Source organism: Alligator mississippiensis, chromosome 13 (genome assembly GCF_030867095.1).
Source record: "Alligator mississippiensis isolate rAllMis1 chromosome 13, rAllMis1, whole genome shotgun sequence".
NCBI classification, from domain to species: Eukaryota; Metazoa; Chordata; order Crocodylia; family Alligatoridae; genus Alligator; species Alligator mississippiensis.
This window is the reverse complement of record NC_081836.1, coordinates 38,530,657-38,547,978: the sequence shown is the minus strand read 5'-3', so window position 1 is coordinate 38,547,978 and position 17,322 is coordinate 38,530,657. Positions and strand designations below refer to the sequence as shown.

The 17,322-nt window shown below is 44.2% G+C and overlaps 1 long non-coding RNA gene across 1 annotated transcript; it reads right to left on the bottom strand.

Annotated features, from left to right (window-relative positions):
- Positions 1-207: 207 nt before the first annotated feature.
- LOC132244645 (uncharacterized) lies at positions 208-13,579 on the bottom strand. Its single transcript, XR_009456338.1, has 3 exons — positions 13,502-13,579; positions 8,691-8,875; positions 208-725 (listed from the first exon to the last, which is right to left on the bottom strand). It is a non-coding gene; the product is annotated as an uncharacterized LOC132244645 (long non-coding RNA).
- Between the last annotated feature and the right edge of the window lie 3,743 nt (positions 13,580-17,322).

The following is a 17,322-nucleotide window of genomic DNA, read 5'->3' as shown; positions in this document are numbered from 1 at the left end:
AGGCACAGGCTGAAATTGAGAAAATTATGAGTGCGTGCACATTTGTGCTGACTTTCAGGATGTTGTTCAACTAGGAAAAGAATGTCAATTTGATTTTCTAACATCCTAGAGACATTATTATTTCTCTCTCATTTATGTTATGTATGTGATAAATGCACTTTTATGCATAGGTTTCCCAAATTTGCTGGTTTAATCACTGCAGGAGAAAAAAAAAAAAAAAAAAAAAAAAGCAAATCTGTGGCTTTTTGGTAACTTGAATTTTAATAGAATTCGGGCACCTAACTCCCTTTGGCTTATTTGAAAATTCCAGGATTCAAAGCCAGCTTGAAATGCTTAACTACTGCTCTGTGCACAACACCCACTCACCCAAATTTAGTTCTCCAAATATTTGGCTTCAGAAAGTGGTTCAGATCTGTTTTGTTGGAAAGACAATGTAATTGCTCCAGATGACATTTCCCATATAATGCAGCCACAGTGCTCCTTTTCCCCACCTCCCTCTCAGCCATGATGTGTAGGATCTGTGTGCAAGATATAAAACAGGGATTGATTTGGACAGTTATTTTTTACATTAAATAGGAGCAAATAATTTAAATACATTCTTTGGCAGATAAAAAGTCACAAAAGTTAGTTTAAATCTGTTCTAGAAGTTAAGACAGAGTTGTAAGCGAGTCAGACACTGAGGAGAGGTTTCTGGAATGTCTTCTTGGCTATCCTACAGTCCACAGCTGGCAAAGAAAAAAAGAGCAGCAAGTATTAGTTGCAGGTGGTTTCAGGTCTTTAACACTTTGACAGACATAACTTGCAGAGCTGGACTCTATTTCTGATTATGCACGTGCTTTGAGGACCTGTGCAACTAAGCCAGTATATATCCTGCCTAATATTCAGCATCAAAGGAATAACGTTTTTATTTTAGGAAAAGGTGAGCTGATAAACAGCTTAAGAATATGAACTACAATAGCTTCATAATGGTACACTCAACTGTGATCTTGAAGGAAAGCTTTAATTTGCCCAGGTTTTTACTTCTGACCCATAACAAGTGTTATAATTTATCTTTAAGAATCCAATCTGGTCCTACACTGAAGTGGAAGCTGACTTCTTAATGATATTACATGATGTTTGGCAGTTTCTCACTGTCTTGCCACATACTCTTCTCAGCTGTCTTTTCATTTTAGCTGTTACACTGTCTTCTCTACAAAGCACTGTTGATGGGGGGAAAGGTGGATGTTTGTTCATTTTAGCTTTATAATTTTATATCAGTTTTACATTGAGAATTCATCTTGTGCCTGACCAAATAATCTACCATCTGTTTCTCTCCTGGAGATCACTTTTATTAAAACTTGAACCAATTTGTTTTATCTTCTCAGTTTGCTAGCATATAGGAAATATGCATGGTGGCAGACACAATTGAAGGGGCTAGAATACTAGTTTTTCCATGTACCATTTAAATTAGAAGTGTACATGATTTGTTACAGGCTGTCTATGTTGTTAATGGGCCTTGTTTTCACACCTCTCTTTGAACCCTGTATTTTTCTTTCCTGTCTGCTGTTAATGCAGGCTAAGCTATATGCTCAAGTGGACAATAGTTATTCTACTCGATGGGTCCATCTACATGTGACGCTACATCACCGTAGCAATGCATTACGATGACAGTGTCCATGGGCGTCTACACGAGACCAGCAGCTACTTCGCCATAGTGACATGCTTCCCCAGTATAGCATGCTGCTCTGGCAAAGTAGCTGCTAAAAATAACCATGTGCCATGCATGTGGCACAGTAAAAACATCGCCATAGCAACATGTGTAGATGCGCCCTATTGCATTTAGAAGAGTGCAATGGGGGGAGAGTGTTCAGTCTAACTAAAGAAGACAAAGGACAGGTTTGATGGCAGGAGAAAGATTTATAGTACCATCTAGATAAAATCCTACACATTGGTTATTGTTTGTGAAAGAGGCACAAAACCCAATTATAAGCAACCTTTCCTTTTTTGCTAGGTCAGTGGCTTTCAACCTGTGGTCCACAGATGGCTGGGGGTCTGCAGACTGTGTCTAAGGTGTCCATGAAAGATGACTTTGATCAATCAAAAGGCTGTGAATACTCGCACTTCCAATTCAAAGGAGTCTGCACCTCCATTCAAAATTTTTAGGGGTCCACAAAAGAAAAAAGGTTGAAAGCCAATGTGCTAGGTAAAATAATTGCTGGAGGATTTATATTAAATTAATATGTAAAATGAATTGTTATACCTGCCAACTTTCCCTCATTATGGATTAAGTTTAAGAATTTTAAAGCATTTAACTTTTCTGAAGAAGGATTTTACCATGTGTCCTAATATAGGACCCTTATTTCCCTGATTCAAATGGTTAAGGGAGTCTTATTACATCTTCTATAACCACTACATCATTCTGCTTAATTGCTAAACTGTTTAAGATGATGCAAAAGATTTCAAATTATGAACCACAAAAATAACCCAAATTTAGAAATTATTTTCATCAAAATAGTACAGATAAACCAATGAAAAAAAGTGTAAAACCACATTCTCTACTTCAAGTACACTCCTACAATAAATCTCTGTTGGACACTCAGAATGGCTGATCTCTCCTCTCTTAACCAAAGACCCTGGTACAAAGTACATGAAAACACAATTCTGACTGCAAGGATATGCTTCACTTGAGGTATGAAGCATCCCATCAGAGGCATACTGGTAGGGTTTTCACCCTGGGCCAGCAGGGTGCTGTGAGGAGAGGCGTTGGTGTAGCCAGTATCTGGGGTAGCCAGTATAGCCAGTGGAGCCAGTATAGCCTGGTGTAGCCAGTATCTGGGCAGCCACTGTGGATTCCTATACTAAGCAACAATGCAAAACCCTTAATTTAGTTCAGAAACAAGTGACAGTGGGAATGGGTGAGAGCAGCCCCTGGTTGCTGACTCCACCAATAATTCTTCTGGTGACAGCAGCAGCACCTCCCATTGGAAGGGGTGATGAGGAGACTCCTGCTCCACTCTGTGTGGCTGGAGCGCTGAAAACCCTAGCTCCACTTTAGTGCCTCCTGCTTCCATTCTGGCACCCCCTTTAGTCAGTACTCAGGGCGTATGCCTCACTTGCCCATCCCTAGTTACACTACTGAACTCCAGGGGGGTTGGAAGACAGTAAGACTAGTCATAAGCATCTACTTAACTTCAAGCACAATTTTGCTGGATCAATACTTTAGGATTACATTGGAAGTAGACTGGCAAAAATTAGAATTAAGGTTATATCATTCATACTAATAGGCTAGGGACAGACATTTAAAAAGCCTGAGCCTAAATGGATTCAATCTTTTTAGGTTAGTCTAACCTGGCTAGGCTAAATCAGTTTCGATTGGACCAACATCCCAGAAATGCAGGCACATGCCTGAGGTGGCTCGGGCTAGAAGGTGGTGGTGGTGGGTGCTACAGCAGCCTCCCCTTCCTGTCACAGCATGGAGCTGAGGGGGGTGTGGCCTGGCTTCAGCAGGAGCTCTGATTAGCCCAGCAGGGAATTGATAACAGTGTTTATCACCCAATCAAGAAAACAACAGAGGGACATTACCAGCTACTTGTTGATTCTGCCTGTTGATTCAGCACAGATGGTAGCCAGCATGTGGTCTGCTAGTTAATACACAGACACCTTCTCAGCAAGGCAGAGGGGAGGGGAGGATTCCTGCTTAGCAGGGAGTGGTGAGGGGGAATGGGGAAGCAGTCTGCAGCCAGGGAACAGAGGGGCCAGCCCTGCTGTGGAGCAGAGCCCTGCCCAGGCCAGAGAGCATGCTGGGGGTGTCTAGTTTATCTTAAACCAGTAAGGGGGCTGGGACAGACATTGCATAAACCAGTTTGAGCCAAATCAGTTAAGCCTGATACTACATTCAACCAGGTTTTTCTCACACTGGTTTATGTGCACTGAACATCTGTTCTGTTACAGGTTTAAACCACTTTCTGATCACTTAAACCTGTTTTTGTGTAACGTGTGTCCCTAACCATAGAGTCCAGTGGAAGAGGAACAGGTATGTTCTCAGAGGGCAAAAAGGACTTCCATAAAATGACATATGGTCTCCAGTTCTGCAACTTATTCAGCACTGTTTTAAGATGGAAGTCCTAGTTGAGGAAGACTCAGATTCAAAATATTAAGCTCCTTTGAAAGCAAGGTTCAAAATTCAGTGAGGTCAACACCACCAGTACACATAGAGGCACTGTTATGCATCACACTCTGTTTCTGATCTGCATTTCCCACCCCAGTACAGCTCAGTTTCAGTGGTGTGTGTTATTTATAAGGTGCTTTAAACCCTTCTGGGCATAAAAAGGAAAAAGGACCTGAAAGACTGCTATATCAGGTTTCACCAGGTAGTACAACAGTTAGAAACTACCATAGATAAGAACCGTGAGAAATTTTTCTGATAAAGATTTGTTCACTAAAAATGTATTTACCAAAATTATTTACCAAATTTAGGGGGCATGAACTCACACTAGTTCTGGCTGGAGAAGTGTAAATAAAAAGTATCAAGAAGTCCAAATTTCACTTTGATATTTTTAAATATAAAATGTTTTGACTTTAGTTTGAAGAAAAAAAAAAGTGAACCTAAATTTATTTTTGTTTTTAAAAAAGGGCAAGAGGTCATCCAAATACTATTTTGGGTTTAGCTAAACAATCTGTGACCTTTGATCAAAAAGGAAAGTTTCTTGTGTTTTGTTTTTCATTTTAATTGAATAAACCCAGAACAATTTTTTCCCCATTTTCCAGTTCTGGCAGACAAACAAACAACAAATTCATTTCTTCACACAGCTGTCCTATTAAATATGCTGACAAAGCACAGTAAATATTATTCATTCTCATCTACAGCACCTTGGTTTTGAAGGGCAGCCTGAAGAAAAAGAAAAAAAAAATCTTTTTGGCAATTGAGTAGCAGCAGCTCAGAAGCCGTGCCTGCTGCCAGCCCCGTGGGACCTGTGAACTGACCTGGAGTAACTGGTCTGGGCCTATACAAGAGGTAGGACCTGGCGCACTGGCTCTGGAATCACATGCTGGGTCAGACAATGCACTGAATCTGGGACCACACACCAGGTTTGGAGCTGCAAACTAGCTCTTGGGCCATGTGTCAAGTCATGCTCTGGATGGGGCCCATGGACTGATCCTGCATGCCAGGTCTGGGGCTGTGCCAGAGCCACATGCTGGATCACACCCAGCACACTGAGCCTAGGACCACATGCTGGGTCCAGGGCCATGTGCTAGCTCTGGGAGCTATGTGCTGAGGTGGACCCAGGGTGCTGGCTCTGGGACCACATGCTGGGTTGGACCATGTAACCCCAGTCTGGGACAGCACGCTGGGTCTGAGGCTGTGCACTGGCCACATACCAGGTCTGACTTGGTGTGCTGACTCTAGGACTACAAGCTGGGTCAGAACTGGCACATCACGTCCATGGCTGTGTGTCAAGTTCAACCTTCCATGCTGACCCTGGGGCCATGTGCTGGGTCAAATGCCATGCTATGACTCCCAGAGCTGCAGCAATTAAGACTGCCACTGCTCCTTGGTTACCAAATTTCCAGACCCATGGGGATCTGTTTTTCTTGCATATAATACACACCCCAGTTTTCACCAGCTGGCTTGGGGGAAAAGATGTGGGTTACATATGAGAAAACATGGTATTCACAGCTACTCAATTCATTCCCTGACATTGCGGATCAGTCTCCTCTAACTCAAGAAACCCACCCAGTCTTTTGTAACCCCATAATGCTTGCAATTAACCTCTCCCAAGCACCAGTTCCCTCTTTCAGCCCATTTGACTCCCCCACAACTGCTGCTTGCATGCCACACTGTAGTGCTCGCTCTGATTTTTCTCATATGAAGATCTGCCCAAGATGACCCATCCCTGATTACATAAGTAGGAGCAATAAGACAAGTGATAAAGGGGCTGTGGTCCTGTGAATTTCTGACCATAGAAGTAGGTTAGACCACGCTGCTGAGAGTCTCTCAGCCACTGGAAGGTCTTCTGCTGCCAGACAAACGTTCTTCTTCAGAGCCCACATGAAAACCCTACATGCAGCAGGTTTTGTTATAGTTAAATAAGAAACAAATCACAAAGGTTCTGCTTACTTTACCATTGAAAGAACCCGGATTAAAGCAAAACGCTGGCAGCACTGTAGCCTTCCCAGGTGTCTTTTTTGTTCTGAGTAACAGCAGCCATGTATACAGTTGCTTTCCTATATAGGTGCTATTGTAATAAAAACAAATATTAGCCTTTTTTATTCTGCTCTCCTTCCAACAACTCAATACTGCTCCTTTCCAGGACTGGTGAGGCACTCACTTTCATCCCCCAGACTAGTTGTTGCTCCTTCCTGTGCGTCAGTTGGCACAGCGAGCACAATGAACAGCTATTTCTAATAGAAAAAACAAACATTCGTGTGACCTGGACCAGAAACACCAGCAGCTTTAAAAAAAACAAACAAATAAAAAACCCAGCAAGAAGTCAGATTCCAAGCAGCCTACAATATCTTTGTGATCATAAACAAACTCTGCCCACACAAGAGCAGTGCACTTAACAGAGCACTAACTCAGGAGTGACAGAAGAACCAAGTAAGTGGCCTGTGGACATATCACTTGTAATGTATCATGATAAAATACTTTATTATAAACACATTATCATAAATTACATTTATATATAATGTATGTTATATATAAATGCATTAAATTATATTACTTTTGGTTTTAGAGTACAAATACACTATCGTGACTTTGAAGTCAATGAACTATGAAGTGCCAATATCCAGTTTAAAACTCTAGTCAGATGTTGACTGCACAACCAGGTTGACCTCTCAGACATATCTCATCAGCCCAGCCACATGACATTTCCCCTCCACTTCCATTAGGAAGGACTGTGGTGTGCAACATGTCTAGAAGCTACATGGGTTTCCAGATATCAAGGAGGAAAAACAAGAGATAAGGATCCTACACAGAGACCCACCCCTCTCCTGACCTAGGTGACTAAACACAGTTCTTTGAAATAAAGTTCACCTATACACAGAGCAAGAGCAGAAAATTGTTAGGGGATCTGTGTGTGTGTAATGCTGGGAGGGAGGGAGGGATGCGATTTTTTTTTTTTTTAAGAAGACAACAAAGGATTGGTCCAAAACCCAAAAGATGAAGAGTTTGGAAGTATTTGAATCCTAGGTTTTGGGTTGGTTCATTCACAAAATCTGGGCCTAGACCAAGATTTGTAATTTCAAGCGTCTTGAAGTTTGGGAATCCTTGGCTGTAGGTTTACTGCAGATCCATGTTTAATCCAAGCCTTTGTTTATTTACTCTGAACAGTTCTCCTTTTTAGGGCAAGAAGCAGTAAAGAGCTGTTTATTGCTTTATTAGATGTTAAAAGATTAAGAGTAGGGGCATCACCAGGTGTGGAGTATGAGCTCATTAAGCTGTTACCAAACAGCAAAACTGTTGTTAAAATCATGAGTTTATAGTTCCTCCATTAGCTGGAAAGAAGCTGCAGTTTACTGGATTCAGGTTGAGAGATACTGGGTGCATGTACAGATGTGCTTTACTGAAGCGTTGACTAATTAGTTCTATAGTAAGGCATCACCACCTACACACGTGCTGGTATTAGGGCACAGTAAATTAATTAAATATGCCATAAGACCATACCGTCAGGGACAGTGGGGTCACTTATTGTGCAGAAATGCACGTGTAGGTAGTGACTGGGACTACAACAGCTTGAGCTGGGGGGAGAGGGAGCAGTGCTGGGGGGGCTCAGCAGAGGACAGGTCAGCCACATGGCTCTGCAGTTTCATCATTTTCGTGCCCCAGCCACCCAACGCCACCACCCGGAGCATGGGGGCTGACGTCCCTGAGCCTGCTGCCAGCCTGGGGCTGCTTCCCCTTGGCTCAAACTGCTGCAGTTTTGGGCACACATGAAGACACCGCACTCAGGAGTGAACTGCACCAGAGTTTGAGCTGCCTTAATAGCTCATGTAGATGCACCCACTGGTAGTTACAAGAATATTGTAGGCTATGATTACTTTTATTTAGGCTGAAAATGTGTGATTAGATGCAGACTATAGTACCATGTGATAAGCGTGGAAGGGACTGTCATTCTAGAATTGGGCTCTACAGCCATACTCGCAAATATGAATAAGCTGATACCTCACTTGGCACAAATCTATTGTCTTGTGACACAGAGATACCAATACACAATATCATGGTATCTAAAGAGAAGTCAAGAGTTCATCTGAAGTTAAAAGATTTAGGTGGTAGAAATTCACAGTCCTTTGATAAAAATGTTTAAAAATTTACTCACTGCTTTAAAATTGTCTTTAAATAAAACTATAATAGTAGCATACGTAGTAGCCGCTGCAGAATGTCCAAGTTATTGCACTGAAAAATATTATTGTAGCAAATCAAGCTATTGCTGCAAAATACTCTAGGCTTATTGGCTATGTTAAATATATTCTACATAATGTACATAACATGTAAAACCAGGGGAAACTGGGGTCTTAACCAGCATTCCCTCTGCCTGTGCAGCTTAGAGGGAACACTGGTCTTAACATATTCCAAATGAGACTCAATAGATTTATTTTGGTATTTGGGTAATTTGTTTCTCCTATATTTTGAGCATCTTTGTAAATTTAAGTCAGGTTGCTTTCTAATGAACAGCAATCATTTCTTCTCCAGACATCAAGAAAAATTCTACCTGATATGCAAATAAGTTCCTCTCTCTCAGTCCTCCTTGGGGTAAGCTGGGGCCTCAGAAAAAGAAAAACACAATCAATCTTCCTGGTGCCTGGCTGAAACTCAAATCCTCATGTGCTTCCCATATGCCTTGAAATTTAATGCAGTCTTGTCTCCATTGGTCCCCTTCACAGAAACACATCAATCCTATAGTCACAACACAGTAAAAATTTGCATTCTTGCTATTCAACCAGATACAGTTAATCTTGAAAGTACACTGAACACTTTAATGAGGGGAAACAAAACTGTGCTTCTAGATAGATATGAAATGCTCTGTTCAGTACATGATTGTGGGCACCAAACAGTAAGGATCTTGTTTGCTTACCTCCCACACCAAAAAATTTATCCACTTGACTTACCAAGCAACTTAGTTACAAGGGTGACCACAAATGCATTGAAAAGAAAGAAGCTTGTTCAATTTATTTTTCATAGGTTTCAGCTTCAGTCACCACCAACCTGGCAGCTCAGCTTTCTACTTTATCTTGCCTTGAACCATCCTTAGATGGCATCAGTACAGAGCTTAGACACAGACCTTAACTTGCCAGGGGTCGTCAATTATTTTGGCTGGGGACCACTTAACAAGTTTGGGTGGCTGTCAAGGGCTGCAAGGGTAGCCCTGCCCCTTGACAGGTGCCCCGCCCCCGGTCACCATCTTGGAACCAGAAGGCCTGTCCTCTAACCCCTGACCTTTGCCACCAGAAGTCCCTTCCTTTGGCCCTGGAGCTACTCCTTTTGGCTAGGGGGTTTGCCATCTTGGAACTGGAAAAAAACAAAATTATTCTAAAAAAATCAAACAACATACGTTAATCTAATTTAAAAAAATATTTTTGTCCTGATATGTATGTGTCTGTGTAGTGCACATAGAGGCGATTGCATAAACTTAAAATGAAGTCTTACCTTTGTATATGGGGTAGAGGTATGGAGGGGTGTGGGGAGTGTGGGTATGTGCGTATGTAGGGTGTGGGGGAGTGTGGATGTGTGCATGAGGGTGGATAGGTGTGGGTGTGTATGGGGTTTGAGGGGGGCTGTGAGTGTGGGGGGAGCATGACGGGGGGTTGAGGCATGTGTGGAGGGGGAGGGTGGCTGGGGTGTGTGAGGGGGTGTGGGTGTGAATGGTTATGGCAATGCGAGGGGGGTGTGAATACACATGTATGGTGAGGTGTGCATATGGGTCCCCCTACAAACATGCCCCCCTCATTGCACACAGCCCCTGCCACCAGCAGCAGCAGCAGGAGGTGAGGCTTCAAGGCATTCATGGCCCATTGCAGGCAGAGATCCCTGGCAGTATGTGGTCCTGGTGAGTCCCAGGACTGCATGTGGCCAAGACACCAGAGAGTGGTAGAGCTGGCCTGGCTTCATAGAGCCTCCGCCAGTCCACACTCCTGCCACCCCACCCTGGGCCTCTGCTGGCCCTGCCCCCAGAGCACTAGCGCAGGTCCAGTGCTTGCACCCACCCATTTGCTGCCACTTCCCCCCCCACCCCCATCTGCTGCTACTGCCCTTCCCCTGCTGTTTCCCTTTCCTTCCTTCTCATCTGCTGCCACCACTCTACCCCCTGCTTGCCTGCTGCTCCAGCAGTGCACAGTTGCTGGCTGCATGACCAGGACCACAGAACACAGCAGGAGCCAGCCTGGGCCCCATGGTTCCCAGCTGGCTTCTGCTGCTGCCAACCATGGTCTTGGGGCACTGTGCTCCCACCCACCCACTCTCTGCCACTTCCCCCCACCCACCGACCACTTCAGCAGCACGCAGTTCCTGGCTGCATGGCCGGGACTACAGGAGGCAGCAGGAGTCAGCCCAGCTTGGCCCCTGCAGTTCCCAGCTGGCTCTTGATGTGCTGTGAGGTCCCAGCTATGCAGCTGGGAACTGCGTAGTGCAGGCACCAGCCCAGCCTGGCTGGCAGAACATAGTTCCTGGCTGCATGGCTGGGACCACAGGGCACAAGGCTACATGCTGGGCTGGTAGTTCCTGGCAGCAGGAGCTGGGCTGGCTCCTGTGGTCCCAGCCATGCAGCTGGGAACTGCATGATGCCAGCTGCACTGGGCTGGCTCCTGCTGCACCAATAATTCACCCGTTTCCTCTACCTGTTCTTACCTGAGTTTACCTCTTGGATGGAGGGAGGGTGGGGGAACAACCACAGGGTCCCAAGCCATAAGCCTCTGCTAGGCAGAACCTTCTGGTTGGTGGCTAGAGGTGGAGTGGGGCCAGGAGAGGGGCACGGTCAGGCAGGCCTTGCTGCTGCTGCTGCCCCTGGGTCCTGCCACTGTTGGCACCTTGTCATTTTTGACAGGCAGCCAGGGGCAGATAATTAACTTTCTAGATCTTTTTAGGGACTGCGGAGGCTGGATAGAATGGCTTGGTGGGATGGATCTGGCCTGTGGGCCATTTTGCCCACCCCTGCCTAAGATGGTACAGTTTGTGGAAGAGGAGTAGGAGAGGCTGTTTTTTTTCCCCCCAAGACTCAAGCTAGTGGTTAATGACTGAACCTATCGTTATTCCCCTCCATCTAACAGGTCTTTTTCTGACAGTTATCCAACCTCACATGCCATCTTCTTGCAGAGAGAGGCTTGCTCCAGTGTTTAAAAGGCATGCCTTCCCTGCTTCTGTACCATTCAGTGTCACTAAGAAGCATGCTCTACCCTGTTGCTCCCACACACAGTGTTCCAAATCTATGAAACAATGAAGCTGCCTTGGGTTGCGGTCCTGCTTTCACTTGTTGGAACACAGGCCTATTACTGGGTCCATTGACAATCTAGAAGTTTATATTTTAAAGGCTCAGAGCTACTATATACTATGTACTATCAAGTGTCTATCTAAAATTTCTAAAGTTTGAGGACTTTTTTTTGGTCTTCTGTTTTATATTGTAGTTCACAGAGCAATAAATCTGATTCTTCCCTTCAGTTTTCTGCCAGGTCCCACTGCTGTGAAAATGCACTTAAGAGGCCAAATTGTTACAGGTAAATATCTATAAATATGTCTAAAAACTTGGAAAAACTGCAAGTTACGTTTTCTTGCTTTTTGCTATCCAGTTGAATCTCAGCATATCTGGCCTGATTTTAAGAATGTTCATAAACTATAAACTGGTAAATACAGCACTGCCAGACTGATCAAATACACTAACAATGCCATGGACGCCCTGACCCATCTCACTGTATTATGGTTTAACAACGCCAACTCTGTCAAATTTTAACTTTAAGAGCAATTGATGCTGCAAGGAACTGACAGCCATGTACTATTCTCTGTTCTGGTTTCCCCATGAAAAACAAATTCAAGTTCAAAGTCTCTACCCTGGTAATGAAAGCCTTTTAGGGATTGGCCTGGCAGGGGAACAATTTTCATAGGAGTTAGACCAAGACTATTGAACAAAAAGATAAAGATGGCTGTTACTCTCACAGTTTTCAAGGCTTAGTGTAAAATTCAGGTCTTTCACCTATCTTTCTAACAAGGGTGAAGAGGAACTGCATAAGGGGCAGAGGTAAAAAATACATACCAATTTTTGACAAGCTTCTGCAAGAAAATGGAGTGCCTTGGTTTGTTTGGAGTTTTTTCACTGAGAGACGGTCAGGTTGTATATTGATTAAACTATTTAATTACTTAGGGAAAACTCAAATTAGAAACAGTTCTGGGCAAGTGTTGTCTGTATTCAGAACAATTTTATTTTATTCAAGTCAATTAGCTCCTGGTGTTAGCATCTCACCTAGTAACTATTCTCTTTGATTACACCACAAATATTTAAACAGCACTTTTTCTGATGTTTCAGTGGATTGACTCTAGGGAAAGAATGATTATTAAGAATGACAAATTCATTAAAAACAGTTATTTTGTCATGCAGATATTAGCAGTGTTTTCTTGATGGTAACTGAAAAGAGGAATATTAGAAAATGGCAGTAATATAAGATTTTTGCAACTGTCAGTGTTTTTTTTAGGTAGGGTTGAAATTAAACTAAACATACACAACATGGTAAATGGAGCAATTAAAAAAAGTGATGCACACTTTTTGCTGGTAGGATAACTGAAAATGCTGTGACAAACCTAATCTTTGTTTCAATTTTTGAACCTGGTTGGCTGGTTACTGTAACACGTCAGAGTCCCAGGGGTGGCTCCATGACCGTGCCCTGCTCTGCCCCTAGGGTGCCTTACCTTCTCATCTGCCATGCCTTGATGGAATAATAAATATTAAGAAGGAGGCTGCCCACAGGCCTCTGCATGGGCCCCAGTCCAACTGGCCCCCCCACTGGACCCTTGCTGGGCCTCTCTAGTCAACCATGCACCTAAAGCCTTAGGGGATAATTGCATGGCTCCATTTCTCCCCTACACCACACTACAAGTCTCATGGTATAATAGTAACATTGTTCTATCCTCAGCTGCCTTGGCCCCCACCCCTTTAGTACCACAGCTAAGCCTTCTAGCCCAGACCTGCTGTAATCAGACCTGGCTTTGAGGCTCCAATTCAGCCCTTCTGGGCACTGGGACCCTGGCCTGTGTGGATGCACCCCTCTCGGGTGCCAGGCCCCTGGCCTCCGTCAAGCTATGTGGCCTTACTCTCTTCACACTCCAGGCTCAACAATTCCTGCTTCTGGCAGTGCTCAAGGTGATCACATGCCCCATGGGCACCAATGGGATCTCCATATACCACCCCTAATGTCCCAACCCAAACCACCAGTGTGAACTGTAACATAAACCATAAGCCTCTGAGCTATAACATAAACAAGGGAAGCAGCCTTCTGCTCCTTTAAGAGGGCAAACCTTCCCTCCCCTCCAGTGCTGGCATACCCTGCGGCCCTGGACTATCCTTGAGAGCTCCCCACACCTCACTGGGGTTCCACAGGCAAGACAGCAGTCTGTTCAGGAGCCCTGCTGCCAGGAAAGACCAGCCTGCTACCCCCAGCCTCAGGCTTATATCCTCCCAGGGCCCTGCCCACTTGGGGTCAGCAGACTGCCTGGCTGCCTGCAGGTGCCTGCTAATTGGCCTAATTGCCCTGTTGCCAGTGACCTGCAGCTGCTGTACCTTACCTGGCCTGCAGTGCACCTTTGCTAGACTTTCTGCTTTAAAGGAAGAGCGAGCCCCAGGCTCTCTCTTACAGTTACTAATAAGACGGCTTGAATCAGGACATGCAAATTAGGTCCAATTTGCGCATAACTCATAATCCATATAGTAACAGAAGTGATTGTGATTTGTTGTTAGGCTGGCTGAATTTTGTACTTCTGCACTAAAGGAAAACAGTTGATATCAGCCAAAAGAATTCTGTTGCACTGTGTGGGAAGGGAAGGGAGGAATAGCAGTTACTTTCAAAGATTATTCCAGATTTGTGGGGAGACGTATTTATGAGTGATGAAACTCCAAAGCACTGGAAAAGGAACAGAACCATCCACTTAGAGCATATCTGTAATGTTTCTGTGGCACTCCCAAGAGCACTACTAAGAGCCACACCCCACCTACGTACTACAGCTCCACATATGCCAAACCTGGAGATCAGGTAGTGAAACTGCCACTGTTCTTTGAATTCTGTCTCTGCTTAATAATTTAATCTAAATACTAGTTTACTTCCAGCAGTCCTTGTATGTCAAGAGAATGAGACAAGATTTCATTAGCATCAATAGGAAAGCTAGATGGAAGCAGCTTGCTTAAAGTCCTCGGGGAGCTGTTCATTTAGAAGCAGGTGGATAACAAGTACAAACACGACAAGAACTTTCTTTCTAAGACAGGTGCATCAACTTTCATCAAAACAGTAGCTTTTTGATATGCTCCAAAAGACAGCTTATGAAGAATCTTTTTAGACATTTTTGAATGCAACAAGCTGAGAAGTAAGTGAGGCTAGGAAAAGACCATTAAGAGAGTTTAGCTGAAGTTCATCCTATTGCACAACAGTTTGTTTTTACTGGCAATTGGTTGGATTTTTTTGCCACATAATGGACATGAATGTTTCATTTATTTTGACAAAGATCACAAGGGGACAATAATTTTGTATATCTTGGTTTAAAGCATTAAAAGGGTAAGGTTGGCAGCCGATAGTCAAGTCGCATTCTAAGTAGTCAACAGGCAATGATTTATTTTATCATCCATTGTGTTCCCAGGTCCTAGGATGGTTGCTTTTGCAATGCTTTTTTAGTTGTAGCCTCCACGCTTGCAGCTTTTTGAATAGTTTTATATGCCAAAAAGAAATATTCTTCATTTGTTAGTCACTGAAATCTTTCATATCCAAATCACTATCTTATTTATCGCTGCTTGACAAGAACAATGCAAAGCCAGTGGCAGACAAGTCAGAGGTAGTGGAACAGGTGTTGCAACACCTGTCTCCAACTGAACCCTTAGGCGATCTATATGAAAGAAACTGCTGACACTAAATGGGCCGCTGGGCAAAATAGAATGGGACTGTATTTCAGAGATGTATCACCTCATCACCTCTGTCCACAATTTAAATTCATAAAGTATTTCAAGGGATTTATACAAGAAAAGTAACCGTCTTGTGCTGACTAGAGAGAATGGATTGCCAATACATTCCTTCACTTCTCCCCAGATGAAGTGTTGCATTAAGAATGAAGTCAAGACCAATGAGCTTTTTTAAAGTAGGTTCCCAACATGGAAAAAGAAAACAAAAAATGGTTTATTGGAGTCAAAGTTGATTTTTTTTTTTGCGGGGGAGGGGAGAGGGAAGAGGGGGGAGAAAAAGAGGGCAGGTGTTGGGAGGAAGGGGAAGGGAAAGTGAAGAATCTGGAACATTTGGAGGAAATACTTCATCTAGTTAATCCTGACATGTTTCTATAGGTAACAAGCTTTTCTACCATACATATCTGCAGTTGTGCATTAAAGCTGAGGGGGAAAAAAACAAACAAACAAACAAACAAACAAACAAACAAACAAAACCAGATAAAGCAATATACAAGAACAGAGTTTCCAACATGCTGGAAAGTCCATGTCAACAGTTGTTTTTATACAAAGATGAGAAAATCTGAGCAGTTCCTATCTGGAAATGTTAGACCATTCATTCATACACTGCAGCATATCATGGGAAACAATCCAGCAAAACAGCTCAGCACACAAGAGAGAAAATATATGTAAAGAGTCAATGCACCTCAAGATGGCACGGTTTGATATCACACTAACCTGAAATTAAATATTCTAGCCTGTAGTTATTGCCACATCCCTAACTAAAAGGGAACTTGATTTCTCTAGCCACTTTCCTTGCTTGGTAAGTAGAGATCATCAGTAATCCAGCCATCATTTTAAACTGCTGTAAGGGACAAATGAGCCCTTAATTAAATACTTAGCACCCATGACACCCCTTGGTAGCCATGTGATTCCTGTCACTACTCTGACTTCTCAGGATACCCTCCCTTTTCCCTCACCTGCTAAGCCCTGATGTAACTTATATGGTTTTGGGAGGCTGCCCCAGGATCCCAAAGTGAGCCCAGTCCATGTCAGCATAGGCTCTTGAGCATGAAGATATGGCCCTCCTGCCCTGGTCCTCAGGGCACCAGTCACCTTATGGGCTGCACTCATGGCCTTCATCCTCCTCTGTAGCTATGCCAATACCTCAAAGATATTACTTTGAGTTGTCCACTGGGCCTTCTGCCAGGCCTCTGACCCTGACAACACTCTTCTCCCTTGGCCCCTAGCCCTAGTCTAACTTCCACCCTTCCTGGGCTTTAGCCCCTTCCCCTTGGCTTAAATATGCTCTGGCTTCAGTCCCTCTTTGGTGTTAGCACCCCTACTGTGGCCTTAGCCCTCCCAACCTTGAACCAGCTCTTCCACTCCTCTGCCCTCTAGGTCCCCAGCCCCAGGCTGGGCTGCTTCTGCACTAGTCCTCTGCCCTCTGGGCCCTGACCACAGACCAGGATGCTTTCACTGGCCTTAGCACCCCCAGGCTTGGCCTGCACCAGCCCACAGGGTCCCTGACCACAGGCTAGGCTGCCCATCACCAAGTGCTCCACCAGGAACCCCTCTTTGGTCCCCAAACCTCCCCTATAGCCACAATCCAGTCTTTTGATTTCAAACTTAATCCCAACAAAAATGCAAGTTACCTACTACACAACTAAAACCCACTCTACTCTAGCCCACTGCCTCACCATAAGTCCCCTCTGCTTGCTCTTAGGCACTGGTTTTATGTGCCCCATAGCCCCACCCCTTCCTGTCAGGTGGCTCTCCAGCTACTCACAGGGGCCAGTCTGCTCTCCTTTGCTGCCACTTAGCCCAGCTGCTTGCAGCCTTTATTTCTGGGCTGCCTGCCCCATAGCTGCTTACTGCAGTGTAGCTAGCTCCCAGATAGTCACTCCCCAGGGGTAGCTCCTATTCCTGTTGTTTCTGGCCTGCTTGCTTCCTAGCAGCTAGTCTTTGCCCAGCTGGATTTAAAGGCAGTCTATGCCTTCTTCATATGAGAGAATGAACTGAACTAAATTACACACAAGAATGCATATTTGATAGTCTGCACAAATAACAAGGACAATGAGGGTTGGTCAGAGACAGCAGCTCTCCTCTGACCATGTCTGTTTCTTTAATCTCATTAAACATTTCTTTCATTGATTGTTACAAAGCAGGCAGAACTGGCCAATCCCTCTCAAACTGGTGCCTGGCTGGCAATGATCTGATGCAAAAT